Here is a 14,976-nt window from a genome sequence, read left to right as displayed (position 1 = left end):
TTGCAGAACTCTTCCATTATCAAATTCTTGAACTCAGTGCCATTATCACTCCTTAAAATTTTCACAGAATCTTTGACCATTTTATCCAGCTGTTTGACATGATCAATCAAGATAGATGCAGTTTCACTTTTTGTGTGCAAAAAATACACCCATGTGTATCTGGTGAACTCATCCACTATGACCAACGCATACTTCTTCTTTACAATAGACATCACATTTACTGGACCAAATAGATCAACATGTAGTCGATGATAAGGCTCAAGAATTGATGATTCAGTCTTGCTCTTGAATGAAGATTTTCTTTGTTTGGCTTTCTGACAGGAATCACAAAGACCATCAGGAGCAAATACTGACTTTGGCAGTCCTCTCACAAGATTTTTCTTGACCAGTTCATTTATATTGTTGAAATTTAAATGAGAGAGTTTCTTATGCCAATTCCAGCTTTCTTCAATTGATGCTCTACTCATCAGACAGATTGCAGAACCATCAGTACTTGTTGAAAGCTTAGCTTCATAAATGTTACCATGCCTGTATCCTTTCAGAACAACTTTGCCTTTAGATTTACTCACAATTTCACAGTGTTCTTCAAAGAAATCAACATGATAACCTCTGTCACAGATTTGAATTATACTCAGTAGGTTGTGTTTAAGTCCTGAGACCAGAGCTACTTCTTTAATTATGACATTTCCAAGATTGATATTGCCATATCCCAATGTTTTTCCAATGTTGCCATCTCCATAAGAAACACTTGGGCCAGCTTTCTCCACAAAGTCTGATAGCAGGGCCTTATTTCCAGTCATATGTCCTGAACATCCACTGTCCAGAACTAGAATATTTTTCCTGTTGCCCTGCAATCATAAAGACCACTAATTATTAGTTTTAAGGACCCAGACTTGCTTGGATCCTTTGGCCTTATTAAGTTTGTTAACATTTGCAGCGGATTTAGCATCAGAGTTTATGTTAAAAATTTTCTTATCAGAACTTACACTATCAGACTTTGAATCAGAATTTACACTAGAAGGAACAATGGAAACTTTCTTCAAAGAAGGTTTTATTTGATAATAATCATAGTACAAGCTATGATATTCCTTACAAGTATAAATGGAATGCCATAAACTACCACAATGAAAACAAGGATTTTGTGGTTTGTATCTAACAGACTGACTCTTAACTCCTGATTTTGAAGGTAAGGAGTTAATATTCTTATTCTTCCTGCAAAAAGAAGCCAGATGGTTAGAACTTCCACAGTTATGACATGTTTTCCTAGGAGCATCAGGAACAGGTTTATAATTATTGCTTTTATTCACACCTTCCTTTTCATTCCTATTTTTCCTAGGTGATTTTACCTTGTTTGCATTCTTAACATCTTTCAGCTTATGCTTAAGCTGCTTCTTTGTCATTAAGCCTATGTTCACTTCAGCTGTCTTTTCCTGTTTTAGTTTGTCAGAAGTTAATTCCTTTGTAACTTCTGATTTCTCATTTTCAGACTTTACAGTTACAAACTTAACAGGTTTTAACTTTGGCTTTTGCTTATCAACAGGCTTAATTTCTTCAGTTCCTTTATCATTCTTATCTTCTCCATAACCTAAGCCCTCTTTCCAGTTTCCACTACTTAGCAAATTTTGAGTTGTTTTGCCAGAGTTAGTCCAAGTCCTGATAATCTCTCTTTCCTTTTTTAACTCAGTTTTTAGAGATTCATTCATTTTTAGCACTTCATCCCTAACATAAAAAGCATCATCTCTATCCTTCTGAGTTTGATGGAACATGACTAACTCTTTTTCTAAGAAATCAATTCTTTTCTTAAATGCAAGATTTTCAGAAGTTAATCTTTCACATGTTAAAGTTTGATCTCTATAACTAACAAACATGGTTTTAAGATATCTTCTCAACTCATTAATATCATCAGTATGAAAAGCATAAGTAGTCTGAGATACCTTTGTTTCAGCAGCTTCAGAACTGCTCTCAGCACTTTCTTTATCAGAATTTGCCATCAATGCATAGTTTTCCTCACTTTCAGAGTCTGAGGTCTCTGTCCAACTTTTCTGCTTTGTGACAAGAGCCTTGCCTTTGTCACCCTTTACCTTCTTGCAATCAGGAGATATGTGGCCTTCCTCACCACAGTTATAGCATTTAACATTGGTGTAATCTCCTCTGTCAGACTTTCCTCCTCTACCTTCAGATCTTCTGAAATTCTTCTTATCAGAACTTATGCCTTTCCTGGAAAACTTCTTTCCCTTCCTGAACTTCCTGTATGCAATCTTTGTGATTCCTTTCACCATAAGAGCACACAGCTTCATCATCTCCTCATCAGCATCAGTCTCAGGCAAGCTTTCAGAATCTGAGTCATCATCACTTTCAGAACTTGATGACTCAGTTTCAGACTTTATGACAAGATCTTTACCCTTGTCTTTCCTTGAGGAAGCTGCTTTGGGGAATTCTTCTTCAGCCTTAAGAGCAACTGTCCTTGACTTTCCTCCTTTCCTCTTGCTTCTTTGTTCCATCTCAAGCTCATGAGTCTTGAGCATACCATAGATTTCGTCAAGAGTTATTTCATCAAGATTGTAGTTGTCTCTTATTGTCGTTGCCTTCAAATCCCAGCATTCAGGAAGAGCTAACAGGAACTTAAGGTTTGAATCTTCAAGATCATACTCTTTATTAATCAATGACAAATCATTCAAAAGTTTGACAAATCTATCATATAAATCATTCAATGACTCATTAGTCTTTGAGTCAAAGTGTTCATACTCTTGAGTGAGTATTGTCTTCCTGTTCTTCTTAATTGTCACATCTGCTAAATACTGATATCAAATCCTGATAAATAAACTGTTAGGTCACACACACTGTAGAGGGGGTGAATACAGTGTATAATACAATCAAATCGAACTTTAATATATTAAGTAACAGAAAACAAACTTTATTGAAACAATAAACTCTGTTACAGTATGGAACTGTTACCTCTCAGTGATGAACAAATATCACGAGAGCTGCTAGGGTTACAATGAATAATCTTCTCGAATATATTAACACTTTTAGTGTAAACCCTATGTCTGTGTTTATATACTACACAGTTACAAGATAATTGCTAATTGATATGGAATATAATTCTGCTTCCTAAAATATATCAATCAGATATCTTTTCTTCCAAGTATTCCATTCTTCACGGAATTCCTTCTTCATACATATCTCTTCTTATGTTTATCTCGATCTTCTTTCCTTTAATCAGCTACTGTCCTTCTCTGATCATCCTTCAGCACTTAAGTTCTGATATCTAACTTCTGATGATTATCTCCTGATAATATAAGTACTGATATCCTTAAGTCCTGACTTCCAGTATAAGTACTGATCAACAGTTAAGTACTGATTTGTCCTGTTAAGTAAGATCTGAAATCTAAACATAAATTATATTAGCCATGACATTATCAAATATATCTAACATAAACTCTGATAGTTTATATGCTGATATCATCATTTTCTACTAACAAAATGGAAATTTTGTAGCACAAATAAGAAAATGTAAACGTGGCAGAGTACCAAAACCAAGTTCACGGAGTGAGCCCAATGTTGCGAAGAATTTTCAAATTTTCCTCTAAAAAGTTTCAAATCATGTTTGTAATAATAATATAGTCAGCTTGCGGGATCGTTGAATAACCTTCAAGTTGTGAAACCATTAAATTTAGATGATGCGCTAATCCGGGAGAAGCCAAAGCATGACTAAAGAAGATTGAAGAATTTTTAATAAATTGATTAAGGGTACTAATACTACCAACCAAGCAGATAAGTTACTTGACCAATGATAATCCTATATGACTTAAACGGAATGAGAAGTCTCGATTGTGTATGCAGTAAGAAGGAAATTATGTTTAGATTGTTAAAGTATTAAACACATATATAAGATGCTAGAAATGCAGTACCCGATGGTAGGAAATTTTAATAATTAATGAATTATGGAGGCATTTTCAGGGGACTTTTCGCGGTTATCACGTGACATGAATTTAGAATTCGCTTTCAATTTGAAAGAAGCTATTAATAAAGATAGCACAATGGTATATATAAGGGAGATATAAAATACAACCGATGATATCATTTCTTTTCAACAATGCGTCAACGTATACTCTTCTTGATTCTTGAATAAGCATGAGCTTCTTTCATTGATAAGTTCTATGAGGCAATAAGGGAAGAAAATTTAATGTATTCCATTAAAAATCATTTCTCTCCTCAAAGTTTTGCTTTCTAATTGAGACAAGCAGTGTTATGATGTCAATCTTTGTTTGAAGAAAAGTCGGGCAGGATGCCACCTAATCATGTGATGTATGCTATATAGTACGAAAGACTGGCCATCTTAAGTACTAATATGGTTGTCTCATTCATGTCCAAATCATTTGTCATCTTTTTTTCTTCGAAACATGTTTTATTGATTTGTAAACCACTTTATTGATTTTGTTACAATGTTATTCTTTACCAAGTTTTCAAATTAAAATCATGTGCGTAATTTCATTTTTTATAGAGAGTTTGTTTCATGTGTTTCAAAAGAAATGGAATAGTTCCTTTTTGTAGATGAAATTACATGTGGAGTATAGATTTGATTGTGAGCTAATGAATGATGGACATTCACGTGCAAGGAATGGTTCAGTATGCATACGACGTGTTGGTTATGGAAATATCTAATCAAGATCGAATATCTGTTAGACATGTTTGTTCTTGTTGTCATAATTTTAGCAGGACGCTATATTGTGCTAACTTGACATATTTCAAGTTAGAAGATTTTAGCGTGAAGTGGATATAGGAGTAAGAAATTAAAGTTGCATTCAGCAGGCAAGGAAAAAGTATATTTAGATGACGATGATAGATATAGAAGTTGTTATAATAATGCGGATAAATGACTATTATGTCTAGGAGGTGAAGCATACATATATCATATGGTGAATATGTACCAGAGAAGCTTCGAGTATCATAGAATTCCAGTCTGAATAAATTCCCAAAAAATGTTCCCTGGTTAACTTTCAAGTTTTCTCCAGTTTGAGAGAGTGGGTTGCTATTGATTTGTTACTAGGAACCGAGCCATTGGCATATATTTTGTATCGAAAGGCACAAGTAAATATGAAGGAACTAACAATTCGACTACGAGATCTTTCAAGAAATAATGTTTTAAGACCAAATGTATTTTCATGGGATATGCTAGTGTTGGTTGTAATATGTGGGATATAACGTGTACTTATTTTTTGCTGATAAATAAATATTCTGTATTTATTCTGTAATTATTTTGTGAATTATTTGTTAAGTGGTATATGTGTTTGGATATTTAAATATGATATAATTTGAGTATTTTAATTTATATATGTCCAAAATAAAGTATAGATAATTGTCATATTTTTCTATTAATTTTTAGGTTATTTTATGATTTTATAAAAGATTTATTTAATAAATTATTTTTTCGAGTATTTATAAACTATTTTGTATAATCGGGAACCAACCGACTTCACCCGTTTTTTACATTTTTACAATCTGAAACTCTTCCGAGAACTCCATCCTAACCGAATTGCAATATTCTGAGCATTTTCCATGTTTTGACTTTTTCGATCCGGTGTACGGTTTTCTCCGTACGGGTCCCGGCGCAATATTTTCGATACAAAATTTGTTTCAGTAAATCGATAAAACCCGTATGTAATATATAAGTGATGATGTCAAAGATTACTGACGATAACAATATCATTAGTGTCCCTGGTCAAAGTGTGAAGCATAGCCAAATGGACATCTGATCTAAGGAGAATAATGAGCTGTTACTTTTCATAATCTGTTAAGCTTGGGGTTAGTCTTGTTAACATGCATGAATGTGTGTTAAGCAATCTTCTCACCAATTGGGGGAGATTATTGTGCAAGACATTCCTGTATCTCAACAAGACTAAGTCATATTTGTCAACCCTAAGTAAGTTGTATTGTTATCTAAATTTGTATTTTGTACTTGTAACATTTAAAGTCTGTAAAAATGTAAAGGAGCATACTAGAGTCTTTTTCCTGAAACAGTATCAAGCCTAAGGATTCTATCTAGAAGAAGATCAAGAAGATCATGCCTCGGAAGAATTTTGAAGAAGCTTGGAGTTGAATAAATCTGTTTGGATAAAAATACTCTAAGTCAAGATCTCTACAAGTCACAGATTTAGTGTTATAGAGAAGTCATCCGAGAACTCCAAATGACTTATCGAGAAGTCATGAAAGCTACTAGAGAACTCAGAGAGATATCGACAAGTCAAGAAGACATGAATGTTGGAGATATCGACAAGTCATTTCTTCACTAGAGAACTCAGAGTTATCGACAAGTCTACATTCATTAGAGAACTCTGAGTTATCGATAAGTCAAAGTCCACTAAAGAACTCAGAGATATCGATAAGTCAAAATTCACTAGAGAACTCTAAGTTGTCGACAAGATAAAGTGAAGACATGATGCTGAGAGATCTCGACAAGCTAAAGTTTCATTCGAGAACTCAGAGACCTCTATGAGTCAAATTCACTAGAGCATTAGAGATCTCGATAAGTCATTATACTTATCGAGATGTCAAGATCTCTATATGCCTAATTGGAGATCTCGAGTAAAATTCTCAAAGTACAAAATCACAGACCAGTTCAATATTCAAGATTAACAATCAACAAACAATCCAAACAGTTGGATTGACAAGTCTACAAAAAGCAGCTTAAATAATGTGCAAGATCAATGGTGAAGATTAACTGACAGAGGAAGATTAAAATTATCACAGGATGTTAAAGATATGCTAAGCCAGAAATGGAAGATCTACTTTTCTATAATTAGAAATGACAAGTGATAGTTTAGAAAAGATAATAACATGTCTTATTATACACTGTGTAAACTAGCAGTTAACTGAATTATAAAGTTAACACTGGTCCTTCAGTCAGCTGTAAAAATTTAGATCAAAATTCTGGTAACACTCTCAAGGAGAAGCTAAGCTCTTTATCAACAAAAAAGCCTAGAAATTTTGTAGCAAAACAGTCTTAATTTTAATATTAAATTAAGTGAGTTTTAAAGATTTGTGTTCTTTATTTTCTGCAAGCTTAATTTCTGCATGAACACATTTTACTACAAGATTTAATTTACTTTGTTCAACCATAAAAATTCAAGAAAAGCCCAAAAACAGTAAAACACATTCACCTCCCCCCCCCCTCTATATGTTATTTATTTCCTAACAAGTGGTATCAGAGCAAAATCTAAAAGCAAACAAATTCAAAATCTTGGAAGAATGAATACACAGAAGATCAGTAGCATCAAAATTCCTACCTTTGACAAAGCTAACTACACTCTTTGGAAAAAGAAAATGATGTTGTTTATCAGGATGGCCAATCCACTCTACATTCAGATCCTCAATAATGGACCCTTCATTCCTATGGTTAGAGTTGAGGAATCTACAGATGGAGACATGGTTATCCCAGCTCATTATGCTTCAAAAGATCCTTCTGAGTATACTGACCCTGAAAAAGAGAAAGTTTCCCTGGATAGTTGATTGCAGTTAATCTTAATTGAGTCGCTTGACAATGTAATGTATAATAACATTGTCAACTGTGACACTACAAAACAGATCAGGGAAAAGATAGAGATATTGTGTGAGGGAACTGAAGAAATTAGGTCAAACCAAAGAAGAATACTGATTTCACAATATGAGGGTTTCATGGCCAAGCCAAAAGAAAGTATTACTGAAGTGTTTGAAAGGTTTAACAAGCTGATAAATGACTTGCAGCTTCATGATAAGTATTATGAAGCTGAAGAAGTAAACTTGAAGTTCTTGCTTACTCTCCCTGATCATTTGGAACGGAAAATCTCAGCAATCAGGGAAGGGAGAGACTTGAGTAGAATAACACAGGAAGTTATGCATGGAATCTCAGCAATTATGTATAGACGATACCGGAGTTGGCCTGACCGGAGCAAAGAAAAACTAGTCGTCCGACGAGTTTTCTTTGAGTTATTCGGGCCAACTCTAGGGTTATTGATGTGATTTGTTTGCAGGGTTGTATTCCTTTTGAGTTATAGAAGTGATCTGGAGCTCCTGGTGGTGTGACGATTCTGGGAACGCCATCTCCGGCGAACCCCGATCATTTTTCGGCGAGCCCTATAAAAATTGCAATTTATTACCTATAGTTCTGTAGATGACAAAGTTAGGTCCCTGAACTTTCCAGAATTTGCATATTTTGGATTCCTGTTTTAAAATTATTTAAAAATCATATTTTCTATTTTTTTAATTACAAATATTCATTTTAATTATTAAAAACTCTAAAAAATGTTATTTTAATTCCAAAAATTATTTTTATTTCAAAAATAAATCTGAATTAATTAGTTAATTAATTTTAGTTGATAATTAATTAGTTAATTGGTCAATTAATTCAAAAATTAATTGATTAATTGATTTAATTCATTATTAATTAATTTTAATTAATTATTTAATTAGGTTTAATTATTTATTTTGATTTAAAAATTCTGAAAATTAGTTTCAAGCTTTAAAATATTATTCTAAATTATTTTCAAGGCCCGATTATTAAAATAAAATTATTTTAAAGCCAGATTAAGGCAATCGAACCCTGTTTATTATTCTAAAATGATTCAACGGCCCGTTTTAATTCTGAAAAATATGTAAAAAATCGTATTAAATATCTGAAAAATCATTTTAACATCAAATTATCTTTGAAAAAGTATTTTCATCGAATACCTTATGTGTTATGTATTATATGTGAACTGATTGATGTTTTATATGAGTATATGTATATCATTTGACTGTTCTAATCGTAACTTTCAATCCGTAAATCGGATTTGGGTGAAACAAAGGGTAGATAGAAGCTTATATCGAATAGAATCCAGCGAGATGAGTATTAATAGAAACTTGTGATATTTGAGAAGAAGAGGCAAGGCATAGGAAAGGGAAGCAGATAGTTGGTGAATAAGAGATAGTGATTGAAATCCAGTGAAGTGTTAGCAAGTTAAGACAAGGCAAGTGTTCTGAACTTTCTCAAGATATATTGTGAGTAATTGATAGTTCTGTTTTATATTGCAAGTGCTTTGAAGCACTGAACCCTAAACTTTGATTACATTTATTGATCTTTGAGTTGTAAGCCTTATTCTTTCTGAACCACTGACTATTAACTACCCGGATACGAACCACAGATATACGATACTACTCCACAAATATGTACAAACTAATACCAGTCACTGAACCAAAGTTTTTAAAACACTCAAACCTTTATACCTTATACATTGAAAGACCAAATCCTTATAACCACAAGACTTTAATTCTTTTGTTATCCAATTCTTGTACCGCCTGATAGTCAATCATTGTAATTTCCATATTGCACCCTTGTGAAGATTACAAACCATCTTATGCTTTAAACCCAATGTTGGTTATGATTCTATTTATTGCTTTACATTATTTATTCTGTTATTACTATAGAATTAAATTGTTTTATAAAATGTGGATCATAATCGTGGTTGGACCAGATTGGTGGTCAAGTTAGGCCAATGTGTGCCATGGATGCAATAATTAGAGCAGAACTGTGTGCCTTGCTCGGGATTAGTGTGTGACTGATCAGTAGCCTAACCTTGGTTTTTTTTAAATGAAAACTTAATATCCAATTCTAGATCATTATTTATCCATAAACTTGATACCTTAAATCATTTCACTTGATCATTGTTTAATCTCAGTATTGTCAATGTGACTTGCTGAGCTAGTTAGCTCATTTGTGCGATTCTGTTTATGTTCTTTTCCAGTTAAGAAGGAACCTATTGGTAGCAAGGATCCTCAATCAAGTGTGCGAGCTAGGATTTCAGGTTAAGAGGAATAAGCTAGCTGAAGACTTTCGTGATAGTTTAAGTTTGAAGAGTTTGTAAGAATGTTTAATATTCAGTTGTAAGTTTGAATAGTTGGGATTTGAACATTTGTAATATAAGTGTGTGTGTGTGGCTTGTGTACATACTTTAACCTATTGCGATTCGTGGATGTCGGTAAGTAGGGTCACTGCATCTTATTATTATCTTTATTATTGTTATAAGTAGGTTTATATATAAGGGGTGTGTGTGTATAGACCCCAAACTTCTAACCCGGGTTTGGAGGACGCCACGGGTCTGGTATCAGAGCTACAGGTTATAAGTCACTAACACAAGCCTAGATTGTCGGGGATGGATAAAGGGTTAGGATTAGAAGTAAGGAATAGAAAGATAGAACGTCGAGAGGTTGAGTGTGACTGTATGATAGGTGTTAGTATAATTTCCGTTGTGGTTCGAGATTCTTATTTTGTGATATGATTTTAGATAGCAACGATGGCAGATTTCTTTTTCCAATACCAGCTGATCATTATGAGCCTTCAGTCGGATGACCATCTTCTAATCCACGTCCTGTTCTTCCACCGGTTTTGGCTATACTACCTCATGTTGTGACAGAGGTTGTACGACTGCGAGCTATTCCACGTCCTGGTATGAGGCCACCTATCCGAGGACCCCCACCTGCTGGTTCAGACTCTATTGGGTATTCAGTTGCGGGTTCACCAGTTTAGTCTACTCCACATCATGTTCCTTATTTCTTGTATTAGGCTTTTCTTTTGGAGCATGAGGCCCTGTTGGCACAGATTCGAGAGGAGATTCATATGACACGGAGGATTCTTGAGGCTAGACTGCATGGAGCTACATGTGAGTATGCAGGCCCTGATGCTCTTATGGGATGGGCCAGAGAGGTGATGGAGGATCTTGAGAGGCTCGGTAGACCAGAGTTTCCTTGGAGCTAGAGACAGATATGCGGAGACAGAGATGCGGAGTTAGTGTTGCTGTGGTTGTCTTTATTATGTACATTAGTGTGTAGTGTGTATCAGTAGACTTTTGGTTGTATTTATAGACTAGACTCGTTGAGTAGTGTGTAGGCCTGTTGTACCCCTTTTGCTTTTACTTTTGAAGCGTTTTCACGCTTGTACTACCAAAACTTTGATCTATATATATAAGTATCTTTTCTTTTCCAGCATTGTCATTTATAATACTGTACCTGCTTTATCTTACTTTATTTATTGCACCTATTATAACTCTTGTGATACCATGTACCATATCCCCTTAACTGTTTACATTCTGTAAAGAAGCATGCAATTTACTTAGTTCAATTGTTACAACTGTTTTCAAAAGGAGATAATTTTGTTTTATAAAAACTTTTCATAAAAAGGATTTGATTTAAAGGCTAAATAAGTTGTTTGATTCTTTACAGAAAATGCCTTCCAGAAGAAACACCTGTTCTACCAACCAAAATAAAGAAACCAACAACAACAACCAAGACAACAACAACCAGAATGCAAACCCAGGTCCCATAGACCCAACAGTAGCCCAGATTCTTCATATCTTGGCTCAACAAACAGTTCACCTGACTCAACAACAGCAAAGACAGACCAACCCCCATATAACTTTTAAGACTTTTCAGGAGGTGAATCCACCAGAATTCAAGGGTTCTTTAGATCCAATTGAAGCGAGTGTTTGGTTAAAGGAAATAGAGAAGTCATTTGCTTTGGTTAAAGTAAAAGAGTAATAGAAGGTGAGTTTGCAAGTTAATATTTAAAGAATGAAGCCGCCTACTAGTGGGAAACAGTGAAGACATTGGAAGGTACATATGTTATTATTTGGGAGAGATTCAGAGAGTTTTTTTTAGAAAAATATTTTCCCCAGTTTGTTCAGGATCAGATGGAATTGATGTTTTTGGAGCTAAAGCAAGGGAATATGTCGGTAGCTGATTATGAAAGTAAGTTTGAGGAATTGTCAAGGTTTGTACCATCGTATGTGGATACTGATAGGAAGAAAGCCAAGAGATTTCAGCAAGGTTTAAAGCCATTGATCAGAGGGAAGGTAGCCATATTTGAATTGGATACCTATACATGAGTTGTACAGAAGGCCATGATTACAGAAACGAAAATTGAGTTGTCACGGAAAGAAAAGGAAAGTAAGAAAAGAAAATTTGAAGGAACTGAAGGTCAGTCACAAGCAGGGAAGTTTCCCAATTTCAATCAGAAGAAGGGCAAGTTTCAGCCAGGAAGAAATTTTAATTTCAAGAAGCAAAATGCAGGCGACGGAGGTCAAGGCAACCGTCCAGCCAATGTGAACCAGCCAAATCAGATAAGGTTAACTTTTCCAGATTTCTAGGTATGTGGGAAGAAACATGGAGGAGTTTGTAATATGTTGAATGTAGTTTGTTTCAAGTGTAATCAGAAAGGGCACTATTCAAGGGAGTGCCATAACCAGCAGCTAAAGAGCCAGTTAACAAAGACCAACCTACTCGGAATCTAGCAGTTAAGGTACCATCAATTAGATTTACATGCATTAAGTGCGGAAAGCCAGGACACATAGCCAGGGATTGTAAGAACCACGCCCCAGTCAGCAATGCATTGAAAATCATGGGATCCACTCCAGTAGTGCATGAGACTCCAAGGGCCAGAGATTTTGACATGTCTGTGAAGGACGCTATCTAGGATACTGATGTCGTGGCAGGTACGCTTAATGTGAATTCTTTATATGCCAAAGTGTTAATAGATTTGGGAGCAACTCGATCATTTATTTCCCAAGAATTTGTTAATAAGTTAAATTGTCTGGTTGAGTGTTTAAATGAAATAATGACCGTGGAATTAGTAAATCAAGAACGTGTATCTGTTAATCAAGTTTGTGTGAACTATGAGATTGAAATTTCTGGTAATAAATTTTGTGTGGATTTGATACCATTTAAGTTAGGAGAGTTTGACGTTATTTTAGGAATGGATTGGTTATCTAAGCACGATGCTCATATAGACTATCGTAATAAGAATGTAATTGTAAGGACACTAGACGAGAAAGTGGTAACGTTTAAAGGCCAGAAGCAAGCGGAGAAGTTCTTAACGATGATTCAAGCTAAGAAGTTGCTACGGAAAGGATGCGAGAATTTCATTGCGTATGTGATTGATAGAAGTTAGGAGCCAGCAAAACTTAAGGATATTCCAGTAGTTAACGAGTTCCCAGACGTATTTCCCGATGAGTTACCAGGACTTCCTCCAGATAGAGAAATTGAGTTTGTAATCGACTTAGCACCTGGAACAGAACCAGTATCTAAGGCCCTGTATAGAATGGCACCCATTGAAATGAAGGCGTTAGCAAAGCAATTACAAGAGTTGTTAGAGAAAGGAGTAATTAGATCCGATGTATCCCCATGGGGTGCACCGGTACTATATGTTAAGGAGAAAGACAGAAGCATGAGACTATCAATCGACTACCGAGAACTCAACAAGCTTACTATCAAGAATAAGTATCTGTTACCTCGAATTGATGATTTGTTTGACCAGTTGAAGGGAGCCAAGTATTTCTCCAAGATTGATCTGAGATCAGGATATCACCAATTGAAGATTATGCCGGAAGATATACCAAAGACAGCTTTCAGAACAAGGTACGGACATTATGAATTCTTAGTGATGTCTTTTGGATTAACCAATGCCCCAGCAGCGTTTATGGATCTGATGAACAGAATTTTTAAGGAATATTTGGAAAAGTTTGTCATTTTGTTTATAGATGATATTTTGATTTACTCAAAGACAAAAGAAGACCATGTAGAGCATTTGAGGATATCTTTGGAAATTTTGAGAAAGGAAAAATTATATGTGAAGTTCTCAAAGTGCGAGTTTTGGCTACAGGAAGTTCAGTTCTTAAGACATATAGTCAGTAATGAAGGGATCAAAGTAGACCCGGCAAAGATTGAAGCTACTACGAATTGGGAAAGACCGAAAACACCAACAGAAGTGAGAAGTTTCTTGGGATTAGCGAGATATTACCGATGATTTGTTCAAGATTTCTCGAAGATTGCGACGCCTTTGACGAAGCTTACCCGGAAGAATGAAAAGTTTATATGGAATGACAAGTATGAAGAAAGTTTTCAAGAGTTAAAGTGGAGATTAATCACGGCACATGTTTTGTCACTTATAGATGATCAAGGAAATTTTGTAATCTATAGTGATGCTTCTCATAAGGGACTAGGTTGTGTTCTGATGCAGCACAATAAGGTTATTGCATATGCATCGAGGCAGTTGTAACCTCATAAGCAGAAGTATCCTATTCATGATTTGGAGCTAGCGGCCATAGTATTCACTTTGAAAATTTGGAGACATTATCTATACGGAGAAAGATGCAAGATTTATACGGATCACAAAAGTTTGAAGTACATATTCACGCAAAAAGAGCTTAACATGAGACAGAGAAGATGGTTGGAGTTGATTAAAAACTACGACTGTACGATCAACTATCACCCTAGTAAAGCAAATGTGGTGACAGACGCGTTAAGTCGAAAAGAGAAGTTGAATGTGTTATCAGTACCCGAGGAGTTATACAAGGAATTTCAAAATTTGGAATTAGAAATCAGAGTTTGTAAGCCTGATGAGGCAAAGATGTATAGTATGACTTTCCAGCCAGAATTGTTAGAAAAGATAAGGAAATGTCAAGAGGAAATCATGGATCAAGATATCAATCGTTTTTTAGGTGAAGAATTGTTCGCACAAAAGGATGATCAAGGTATACTTAGATTTTCTTCCAGAATTTGGATTCCACCAATAATGGAGTTAAAGAGTGAAATTTTACAGGAAGCTCATAATTCAAGATATTCAATCCATCCGGGGAGTACCAAGATGTATAGAGATTTAAAGGAAATTTATTGGTGGCCATATATGAAGAGAGAGATTGCAGAATGGGTCAGTAAATGCTACACATGTCAGAGGGTCAAGGTAGAGCACCAGAGACCAAGTTGATTATTGCAGCCATTAGAGATTCTAGAATGGAAGTGGGAGCATATTGCTATGGATTTCATAGTGGGATTACCAAGAAAAAAAGCAAATCACGATGCCATCTGGGTTATAGTTGATAGACTTACCAAGTCAACTCATTTTCTGCCTATTAACGAAAGGTTTTCAGTAGACAAGTTGGTTCACATGTACTTGAAAGAGATAGTAGTTCG

This window comes from Apium graveolens, chromosome 3 (assembly GCF_009905375.1).
Source record: "Apium graveolens cultivar Ventura chromosome 3, ASM990537v1, whole genome shotgun sequence".
Lineage (NCBI taxonomy): Eukaryota > Viridiplantae > Streptophyta > Magnoliopsida > Apiales > Apiaceae > Apium > Apium graveolens.
Note: the sequence above shows the minus strand (reverse complement) of the source record.